Source organism: Canis aureus, chromosome 13, assembly GCF_053574225.1.
Source record: "Canis aureus isolate CA01 chromosome 13, VMU_Caureus_v.1.0, whole genome shotgun sequence".
NCBI lineage: Eukaryota > Metazoa > Chordata > Mammalia > Carnivora > Canidae > Canis > Canis aureus.
Genome location: NC_135623.1, coordinates 26,832,726 through 26,844,731, shown reverse-complemented (window position 1 = coordinate 26,844,731; position 12,006 = coordinate 26,832,726). Strand labels below are relative to the sequence as shown.

General features: G+C 39.4%; 1 protein-coding gene across 8 annotated transcripts in view; it reads right to left on the bottom strand.

The window, feature by feature from the left end:
- Positions 1 to 12,006, bottom strand: part of NAV3 (neuron navigator 3) — a 1,006,607-nt gene that overhangs the window by 688,433 nt on the left and 306,168 nt on the right. The window contains exon 1 of one of the 8 annotated variants that reach the window (XM_077845597.1): positions 10,650 to 10,807. The exons of the other annotated variants lie outside the window; for them this stretch is intronic. The gene's annotated coding sequence lies outside the window, so the exon portion shown is untranslated. Of the gene's footprint in view, positions 1 to 10,649; positions 10,808 to 12,006 lie in introns of those variants that run through there. 8 annotated transcript variants of the gene reach the window in all.

Genomic DNA, 12,006 nt, shown 5'->3' with positions numbered 1-12,006 from the left:
CTCTCTCTCTCTCTCTCATGAATAAATAAATAAAATCTTAAAAAAAAAAAAAGAAAGAAAGAAAGAAAGAAAGAAAGAAAGAAAGAAAGAAAGAAAGAAAGAAAGAAAGAAAGAAAGAAAAAGAAAATGAATCCAGGAAGTAGCGTGACTGATATCCATTTACTCTGTACAACCAAAGAGCTATTTTGAAGAGAAGGTCTAGGTCTAGGAGATATCTAGAATGGAGACTGTAGTAGCTGTTTATCCCAAATTGTTAAGAGCAGGGTTCAAGGTACTCTCTTGAAAAATGCTATTGACCTGAGAGCCCTGTTCTCATCATGAAGAAAGTTATCTTATTGGGTAGCATTAAAATGCAAATAAGCCAAGAAAAGCATGTTTCTTTTACCAGGAAGGCCTTTGTGGCTCCCATTTACCTTTGGTGGATTCTTCTTTCCATGAATGAACAGACAACTCAAGGGATTCAAAATGGTTAACATTCTTCAGCGATACTGTATCACAGAACTCAATGAGGCCTACCTCTGTAGGGCAGCTGGCAGGGAGATGGGAGGAGAGCCCCACAGCACCCCTTCTGGTGTCCTCAGGTATAGCATTCGCTGGAGGAGCAATTTCTTCCATTTGGAGGATGAAAAAGGCAAGGCTTTACAGGTGTTTGACGATTATAATAGAATAAACACTCACTGGCTATAGAATATGAGACAGGCCTAGAAAGAGGGTTGGGTTTTTTTTTTTTTTTAAGATATTATTTATTCATGAGAATCACAGAGAGAGAGGCAGAAACACAGGCAGGCTCCCACAAGAAGCCTGATATGAGACTCGATCCCAGCACCCCAGGATCACAACCTGAGCCGAAGGCAGATGCTCAACCACTGAGCCCCCCAGGTGCCCCAAAAATAAAATCTTAAAAATAAAAAAGCTGCAAGTGAAAACTCTAAGGTGGCTCTGTTTTCTGCCAACAATGCATTCAATAAATATTTTTTAAAGCACCTATGATACCAATATACAGGGAATACAGCACCAACTAGAAAGGCAACTCCCTCCTTCACCTGGATCTTTCATTCTAGTGGGGGAATGCAGAACGATAGACAATAGGTATACAAACAGTGACAGTGTTCTGCTAAAACATGTTTTGTTATGTTTTAACATAAAGCTACGTAAAACATAAAACTGAAGTGACAGAGTGACAGGGAGGGCTGCTTTCGTTTGGGGCCAGAAACAGAGTCCGAAAAGTAAATATTTGATTTCCAAACAGCAGAGAGCTCCAGCCTAGAGAAGATCTGGGTCAGCAGCTTCTGGGGAAGAAAATATTAAGTTCAGAGGCCCTAAGGCAGAAAAGAGCCCCAGAGGCCTTTGGAATAGCTTCTCTCCCAGAATTATCGTAACAGGGGAGTAGGTACCAATAGAAATTGTTTTGTTAATATGAAGCATGAATCTTCAGGGAGAGGTTTCAGCTTCTTGTTGCTGTATGTTGAGCCAGGAGTTTCAGTCAAGAATCTTCACCACTTAGCGCTGACCTTCTTCACTGCGGTGGAGTGTGCAGAATGGGCCACTCTGTTTCTTTATTGTATCCCAAACCTCCGCAACAATCTCACCTTGCCAATAGTGAATAAGTTGTCTTTCTTCTCCTCATGGTATGTACCTTTCATACTTCAGTTTAGGAAATTATTGTTCTAGGACTTTATCCAAGGAAATAAGGGGGCAGAAACTATTATGTTTTCCCCAAAGCTGACTGTTAAAAATGGTTGTCAGGAAGATTTTTGAGGTCAAGAGCAGAGGTCAACCTTGATAAATTATTTGCAGGGTCACTCTATTTGGACATAGTTGTAAAAAAAATAAAATAAAATAAAGCCAACTCAGCAGATACAGGTTCTACTCTATCTGCTCTTTGCCCTTCTCCTCCCCATTTGCCTGTTTTGTTTTGTTTTTTCCCCTGCTCATTTTTAATCAAGTAGACTAGTCCTTACTTAAGACCATGGACCTTAGGACAACTAGGTGGCTCAGTGGTTGAGCATCTGCCTTTGACTCAGGGCGTGATCCTAGGGTTCCGGGATCCTGGGATCGAGTCCCACATCGGGCTTCCTACAGTGAGCCTGGTTCTCCCTCTGCCTATGTCTCTACCTCTCTTGCTGTGTCTCTCATGAATAAATAAAATGTTAAAAAAAAAAAAAAGACCATGGACCTGAACACCAGAGAGTCCTCATGATCAAGGAGTCACAATAAGACACTGATAAACTTTAAAAACATTCTTCCCAGAAGGACTACCAGGATGTACAACTATTAGATGCATCATCTCAAGAGTGAGCCGGCACTGTATCTAAATGTGCATCTCGCCAGTCCCAGAGGAAGAAAGCAATATTCTTTTTGACCAACGACAAAGTCAAATGAACTGGGAATCTTACTGGAATCAACTGGGAATCCTTATGCATGAATCATTTAACAGAGAGAACTCACAACAGACTCCTTTTAAAAAAGAGAGACTGGGCATTATGCACACTGGAGAGAAACTTTCTTTAGTGTCACTGTCTTCTTTTTGTCCTTGTCCCTTCCTATAACTCTTTACTGAAAGGATTTTTAAGGAAGATTAGCAGACTTATTTTGTATAAAATAGACAGAAGTACAAGGTTACTGGCCCTTTAAGATTTTGTTTTATTTCTGCTTTTTCTCTTTATAATTTCTACATGGCTTCCTCCATATAAGATAGTGACACTCACTATATCCTATTGTTATTTTATTTTTTTAAGTAGGTTCCATGTCCAGCATGGAACCCAACCTGGGGCTTGAACTTACGACTCTGAGGATCAAGACCTGAGCTGAGATCAAGAGTTGGATGCTTAACTCACTGAGCCACCCAGGCGCCCCTCCTGTTGTTATTTTTAACATAGAGGTTCAACCTGCTAAAGCGAGTCAAATTTTCAATATTTCATCCCTGCTTCTGACTTTTCTCTTACAATCCACAATCTCAGTATGGTTCTGAAGGTCCAAAAGCAGCTTGGGTAAAATATTAACAGTTATTATATGAAAGATTAAGTTAAAGAGTCACTTCAGCATTGAAAAGGTACTATAAAACAATGAACCAAATGAAGTTAAAGTCAATGTTTGGAAGCCTGAGTTTTGCAAACAAGTTAGAGGGGAAAACGTAAATACAGGAAATGATTAATTACCAAATGACTTCTGATTAAATGGTGTTTTAATTTGCTCCAACTGCATACAAAGGTACGTTACTGTATGATTAGAGAGAACCAGACAAAATGCCGATTTCATTACGGTTGTTGCATGTTTGTACACAAAGCCAGTTAAATTACATCTTCCAGGGTCCATTTTAAGGCCTTGAAATAACTACATGCTGGTCCAGTGACAAGAACATCATATGACATGAAAAGCTTGACGAACAGGAAAGATCATTTCTTCTTCTTTTTAAAAAAAATAACTAAAATAGAGGAACTAAACTACAGTAGAGTATTAAAAGTGTGGATTTCAACCAAGTTTTTCCAAATATTAAGGTAAACTTCTAAAACCACCTCCTGGGCAAGTATATTTTTGATACAAGAGAGCTCTATTGGGTCTCAGCCTTAGAACACTCATGCTAATGACAGGCACACCCTAGCCTGACAATAGTCACATCTGGAGCAAAATAGATTCATCATTCAATATCCCTCAAGGATACCCAAATATTCCCAGGAATCCAGGAGTTAAGAACACTCCTTCCCTCAAGCAGAAAAACAAATAACAAAAAACAATCAAGGACAAAAAACAATGTCCTTGTCTGCATGGATGAAATGGAAAATTTTAGATCCAAAACAAAATACATACATCCATATTCATATATTTGTGTGTGTTTATCTATTTGTGTGTGTATATTTGTCTGTGTATACACACACACACATATATGTGTATATATGCATCCACAGACTTTTATGACATTATCTCCAGTGAGACTAAAGCCCTAAAAAAACAAAAATACCACTGACATGGTCACTCTCTTGAGAAGATTATATGTAGTGGGGAAAATATATTCATCAGATTGATTAGTACATCAGATAAACTACTGTGATGGTGGTTCATTTTAAGTGCCAACTTGATTGAGCCATGAGGTGGCCAGATATTTGGTCAAACACTATTCTGGATGTTTCTAGAAGGGTGTTCTTGGGTGAGATTAAGATTTAAATGGGAAGACCTTAACATTAGATTAACTTTTTAATCAGTAAAGCAGATTGCCTTCTATAACATGGGTGGACCTCATTTAATCAATTGAAAGCCCGCATAAACTGTAGACTGACCCTCCTCCAGGTAAGACATAATTCTCTAGCTAATTGCCTTCAAACTTCATCTGCAACACTGATTTTTACTGCCTGATAGCCCCTTAACTGGAAAGTGGGCTCTCCCTGAGTCTCCCACACTATCAGTCCACCTCTGAAGATTTTGGACTTCCCAGCCTCCATAATCACATGAGCCAATTCCTTACAATAAATTTATATACACAAACATATATTTATTTTTTTTCTTTTCTTTTTTTCTTTTTTTTGTTTTTTTATATTTATTTACTTTATATATATTTATATAGAGAGATTTTAATTATATTAATCATTTATAATAAATCCTAATTATATTGTATGGATATAGATATAGATATAGATATAGATATAGATATAGATATAGATATAGATATATAGGGTTTCTCTTTCTCTGGAGTACCCTAATAAAACTGTGATCATAATATTAATAGCTAATACTTACTGAGGATATATTTGGTGAAAGACATTTCAAATACAAAATTCCAATTGATCCTTACCACATTACTATTACATTAGTACTATTACTCTCATTTTACAGTTGGGGAATCTGAGAATCAGAGTTTCAGTAATTTTTTGTTTCCCCACCTACATATTAGGGAAAGCAATAAAACCTGCAGGATAGGGTTGGGAGCAATAACTGAAAGAAATAATATTTGTTAAAACTTAGAATAGTATCAGACACACAGTGTTGTGTGTTTGCTCTTATAATTAACAGTAGCATTGGTTACAGTATGTTGATCAACATCCCATTGTTATTCTGTAGCAAAACTGAATTTCAAGCCCAGTCTCAAAAAGTCCAACTCCTAACTATTCCTCTCCACTACCTCTCATTATAAACAAAGGGGAGAGATTGTAGGAAGAGTTCATCAAATGAAATATTTGCAGAACTTTCCCACATGTGACATGAGAATGATGGGCCATGATTAATTGTGGTGATGGTATAAAAAGCAGCAGCTAATTTCTGAGGTGAACAAGGCCTAGATTATTTAGGGCTTGATAGACCATAACCGGCTTCCTGAATTGCACTTGAAAGCAAATTGGCAGCCAGAGCTGAGTGAAGATCCTTGGTATAATGTGCTCCCTGTGGCTCGCTCACTTAGCACTTTATACCACCAGAGTTTGTTCTATTTGCTTAGTTTAGAAGTCAATAAAACTGTGCACAGAGCTGCTAAGCACACATAAAACACAAAAAATACAACAGTTGAGAAAAAAGATAAATCAAAGTAAACCAACACTGCCATTCTTTCTGAATCCTCAGGTCCCAGCCAAGGTCCAGAAAGGTCCCACCAACAAAAATATGCCCTTGACATCTTCCTGAATAGAAGGTTCATGCTGATAAACAAATCCCTTTAAGACGATCTTAGTTACACATAGTTGGTTGAAACAGCTCCTAGATTTGGTCACTAAATACAGCTGAATAAAGAGATAAAGAGCTACCTAGAGACCACGGATAAAAAAAGCCACAAAACTCGAACTTCAACTTTAGCACCCCTCATCTTCTTAGCAGTTCTTGAGACAGAGAATATGAAAGAATATGGCTTAAAGGGAAATGTATTCAATCATGTGAGCCTTTATCCTAATATTATGAATCCTAACACAAAAATACTCACCAGACATACTGCAGAGTGCTATGATCTCAATTTAGAGCTCTCCAAAATCAAGGAGGAGAAACCTTAAGGTTTGCACCCAACTCTTGTGTGCCTCTGGCTCCCAGAGCAGAGGTCCTGCGACAGGGGATTGTGTGAATAAAAGTATGTGTCCTCAAGAGGCAGGAGTATTAACATAATCTTATGATCCAGATCTAGGTTACCCTCATGTAACTCTAACCATCAATATGTCACATATACTTTTGATGATACACAAGAAAAGCACTTGCTAAGACTCAAAAGTAAACTAGCCAATTGCTATAAATAGTTTCAATGATTGCAAAGGTTCAAGGTGTAGAAGTAGAGTTTTAGTTCCATTGTGACTCAGTCTAATGCTTTGACTTCTCACTGTTTAGAAAGGAAATGTCCTACTTAAGCTGTTACTGTCCTAGTTGTTTTATATGTTCTTATGATCTGGAGTGTGCAAGTTATTAAATTGCCTTGAGCTTTATGGAGTTGTAATGCATCTGATAATCCCTCAGGTTTAAAAGCAGTAAGGAGGACACTCAGCCACTTTTGTTTCTTAGCTTGGGGAATCCAAAACCCTCTTCATCAAATGAATTAAGAATACAGAGAATAAAGAATGACTAAAAATAATGCCACAGAACCAGTAGATGTCAAACTGACATGGTCAATTGCCTTAGTTTAAGAACTAGGTATCTCTACTTGGTGGAATGGAGATTAGTATTTGATCCATGGAGCAGACATATCTTGAAAAATAACTGCTAAAAGCAGATCAGAAAAAATAATAATAAAATAGACATAGCATATACAGATTCCTAATAGATAAAACTTAGATTAACTAGAATCTCAAAGTCAAATATGAAGCTAGTAGAACTTATAAAGATTTGAAATGGGATCTGTGTGAAACTACAATTAAATCAAAGGAGAATTTAATGAGAAATCAATAAATATCATAAAGCTATATCTCTGCAGTTCTTATGATTTCCAAGACATAAAACAGCATCAAAAATTTCATGGTGCCTGTGTGGAGGCAAGGCCCCTGTTTTTTCTCATCATTCCTACTATTTTTCCAGCTGTCAGACTGAATCTACCTATAGGCAGGACATGGCCATACCAGGCAATCTGTGAGAACAAATGGAATGCAAACAACAAGAGTAATATCAACAAAACCAGATTAAATTCGGTGAAAATGGTATTATTCTAAGCTGGTTATAGATATTTGGTGATTATTAATGAGATCTTGCAGACATACAGTGAGTTCCTCATAGCATTTCCTAGACACACAAGACTACATTCTCCATAGCGAAAGGGAATATAAGGGAAGGGAGAAGAAATGTGTGGGAAATATCAGAAAGGGAGACAGAACATAAAGACTCCTAACTCTAATACCCACCATTTGCTTCAATGTGGATGGAACTGGAGGGTATTATGCTGAGTGAAGTAGTCAGTCGGAGAAGGACAAACATTATATGTTCTCATTCATTTGGGGAATATAAATAATAGTGAAAGGGAATAGAAGGGAAGGGAGAAGAAATGTGTGGGAAATATCAGAAAGGGAGACAGAATGTAAAGACTGCTAACTCTGGGAAACGAACTAGGGGTGGTGGAAGGGGAGGAGGGCGGGGGGTGGGGGTGAATGGGTGATGGGCACTGAGTGAGGCACTTGACGGGATGAGCACTGGGTGTTATTCTATGTTGGTAAATTGAACACCAATAAAAAATAAATTTATTATAAAAAAAAAAAGACTACATTCTCCAGTCCACTTGCATTTATATGGTGCTATATAGCTGAATTCTAGTCAATAAGAACATGGGTAGAAGAGAATTGTATCACTGCTACCCCAGGCCCCCAAAACTGCCTGTTTGATCCTACAAACTCTTGATCTTCACTCATCAGCCAGCTGGATAGGGGGATGCAGCTGGATTTCCAAGGAGGCTATAGAGCACAGATAGAACCAAGAGAGGAAGATTCTGGATCCCTGAGTCACCACTTGAAGAAGAATAGCCTCTCAACTTACAATTACCACTAATTGCCTTTACTAACATAGCTATTAATATTCCAACTGATTTTCAAGATTCCCAAACTCTGGGGCACCTGGGTGGCTCAGTCAGATAAGCGGCTGCCTTCAGCTCAGGTCATGATCTCAGGGTCCTGGGATCAAGCCAGACATCGGGCTTCCCAAGCTCAGCAGGGAGTCTGTTTCTCCTCTGCCTCTTCTACCCTGCCCCCCTCCCCGCCCTGCTTGTGCTGTTTCTCAAATAAATAAAATCTTTAAAAAATAATAAGATTCCAAACTCTGACCAAAATGTAGGGGAAGTGTGATGCTATATTCCTAAAAATGAAAGCTAATGTTCATCAAGCATTAAATATGTGCCAGGCACTTCCTAAAGACTTCCTGTATACATTATGTCATTCCATTCTCCCAAGAATCTTCTATGCTCTATTAGCTCTATGAGGAAGCTGAAGCTAGAAAGACTCAGTAAACTCCCATGGCTACACAGCAAGAAGCAGCAGAGCCTGGTCGAAACTAGGCAGTCTCTGGAGCCTACAGAAGAAAACTCCATGGAGTCACCACTTGGTACATCCTAGGCACTATCCCAGTAATTGAGACACAAGGAATAAGTAGAGTACCTGACTTTCAGCAGCTTATTGCGAAGTGGAGAAACAATTAAAAGTAAACATTTTGACTGTTTTCACTATCCTAATCAATTTCCTAATAATCATCTACCTCAATAAAAAAACTAAAAGTGCAAGTAAAATAAAAAGAACTTCCAGATGAATTTATAATGGCAGCTTCGAGTGAATACAATCACTATTTTTCATTTGACTGAATAGATCCAACTCCTAAGCATCACCTTGAGGCCTTGCCTACCCTGAACCCCTTGAGGAACCAGCTGAGGAACAGGATCATCCATTACCTGCATATTGGCAGGATGGGTCTTTGAAGGACTTCTCCATTAAGACTTCAAGTAGCCTGGGATTTAGTTACATATTGTTACCTTTTTTTTTAAAGATATATTTATTTATTTCCAGAGAAAGAAAGAGGGAGGTCACAAGTGGGAAGAGCAGACAGAGGAGAGAACTCAAGCAGCCTCCCTTCCCCACTGAGCGTGAAGCCTGATACGCAGCTTGATCTAACAGCCCTAAGATAATACCTGCATTGAAACCCAGAGTTGGACACTTAACCAACTGTACTACCCAGGGGCCCCATTAAGTCACCTCCTGATTAACTACTGCCTGCCCATTTGATAGACTGTTGCTAAGTTCAAGGAAATAAATGCAACACTCTTCAGGCTCAAGCCATGTTTCCCTAAGTGCTGCAAAAGTCTCTCTGACCAGGTATCCCTGGATGGCTCAGCGGTTTAGCGCCTGCCTTCAGCCCAGGGCATGATCCTGGAGTCCCAGGATCCAGTCCCACGTCGGGATCCCTGCATGGAGCCTGCTTCTCCCTCTGCCTGTGTCTCTGCCTTTCTCTCTTTCTCTCTCTCTGTGTGTCTCTCATGAATAAATAAATAAAATCTTAAAAAAAAAAGTCTCTCTGACCAATCTTAATTGCTCCTTTCTTTGCTAATCACACCTATATTTTACTTGGTGTTTTATAACTGCATCTCCTTTCCTAGTCAATCAAGCTACAGCCAACTGTGAAGAGCCACATCTGATGCATGAACGATTTCTGCCCAAGGGCTTGATACCAACATCCTTTCCAAATGTTTAATTTTAAATACATAAAAATATTAATTAACTTAATAGATATTTACTGACTACTGACTATGTCCCAGAAACTGTGCTAGGAAGTTGTAGGAATATAAAGATAAGCAACAACAAATGCATTCCGAGCCATCACAGAACATACCGTTTGGCAAAGAATAGACACTAGTGTGTCTATTTTTACAACTCTAATAGATGCAAACTGAAATTGTGGTGAGTACCATGAAGCAATATACACATAACATCTCAAAGATACAAGATCAGTACAAGAGGATAATAAGGATAGGTGGGGTCAGAGACAACAAAGGGGAGATGGAAACTGATTAGACGGAGACTGGAGAGAGAGAAGCATTTTATACTGAGGGCCCAGCTACGTATTAAGAGGGAGCACAGCGAACATAAGAAAATTAGAGAATGTAGAGAGCAAGGGGAAAGCTGGGACAAGATGTAGTTGGAAATATGGCCAAAGGCCAGATCACATAGGGATTCAAGGATTCTGTTAAACATGGGAAGGCACAGAGGGGTTCAAGCAACTCTACAACTGCCTCTAGAGATGTACCACTAGATCACGTAGCTATCAGAAAACTGCTGAAATCCATATAAAAGGAGGTTACCCTTCACACCTGGGAGAGCCATCCAGAGGCACAACTGACTTGTTATTTATGCACACTCTGTGGGCAGTTTTTCCTACAACAGGAGCCATCTAATTAGAAAAAGTGCTGTGAAATGTATCCCTGACTTGAGCTGAAGTGATCAATGATACCAACCAGGCCTTGGAAAGCATTCAGGTCAGCTTCAGCTCACTGGCCAAGGCTGTTATGGATGACAGAGTGCCCTAGACTTACTCCTATTGGGCTGAGGCAGAGTAGATACATCCTGCACTGCCTGGATTAAAGCTAAACCAAGTGGAAAGGTCAATACAGAAACTTAAGGATAAAGCCACCACGTTTTCACTGACCCTGATGTGTTATGGGATTTGTTAGCTAAGTCTGGGACCCTAGAGGGTATGGCTGGACCCCTGGAAGATGAGGTTGGCCTCACCACACTGCTTGGAATCCTGTTGATAGTAGTCTTGATTCAACACTCCATTCGATGAAGTAAACAGATCTGATGCAGCTTCTGTTGGCCGGCATAGAATACCCCTGGTGTGGCATACTCATGGGAAAAGTCTCCAGAAGCTGAGAGGCAGCAGAAATGTGCGATGTCATCAGGAAACAATTCCACAGGTCCCTCATATTTATGCACATCTTGCAAGTGGAGGCACTAACAGCTTTTGTTCTAGGCTATCTTTTCAGGGATGCTTGTGTAGAAGAAGTCTTGGAAGACAAACATACTCTCTCTCTGGAACAAAAGGTAGATTTATTGTCCAGTATAATAAAGATAACGACTATGTTCAAGGTAAAGGCCAGGCAGATTTGCTTAGAGGACGTTATGAAAGATTCCGCTGCCCTAATCTTAGTGGGGTGGTCCTCTTATATAATGCAACCTATGGCACCTGCAGATGTCATCTGGAGTCTTTGCGTTGCCTTGTGGGAACCGGGCCTGAGATAACTAGTACAAACGCTAACACTCCTCCACTGCTATCATCGTAATAAACCCTTTGCACCCGAATTAGGAGTCCTGAGCAAACATGAACTGGGGCAGGCTAAATTATTAGCTTGCCCAGTAGGGTAAAATCTCAGAATGTTCACACTTCTTGATAGTCATAACCATCTGAGGTAGGTATTTTTTCTGTTGAGACTCTACCAAGCAAAGTGTAGTGTCTTAAAACTACTCATTTAATTTTTTGATTAATCAAGCTATTTCAGTTATGATTCCAGGTGTGATGCATGGGTCATGTGTGCCCCTGAGCTCGATCTCAAATATTCTTCTCCAGGCACTCATTGTTAAATATGCCAGAGTTACTTATTTATTCAAAGACAATTGTTTTATTGATGAGCACTAATCCCTTTATGAGCCAACTAGTACAGATTTCCTTAACCACAAGGGTTGGCATGTGGCCTAAGTTGTTCCAAATAAAATAAAACCTAAGGCTCCCACTGTAGGGTTGAGAACGAACATTTTCTACATTTTCAGATGGAGTGATATAGGGTATGAGGCCTAGAACTAGGCCAGCCACTTTCCTACAAGAAAAAGTATTCCAAAGAAAAGACAACTCAAAAATAAGGACACAGATAATTACAGATAAATGGTGCTGGAGCTGAGATCAAATCTGCCAGCCAGCCAGCCAGCCAGCCAGCCAGCCCTCCATTAAAACAACCAGCAATGCATTTTCTGAAACTTACAACTGTTAGGATGCTGATTCATATGGTCCATCTGGCTTTAGAACACATCTTAATAACTACTAAACTATACGGGATCTCACTTTTCCTACTGCCCATCACTCAAAAAGCTATGA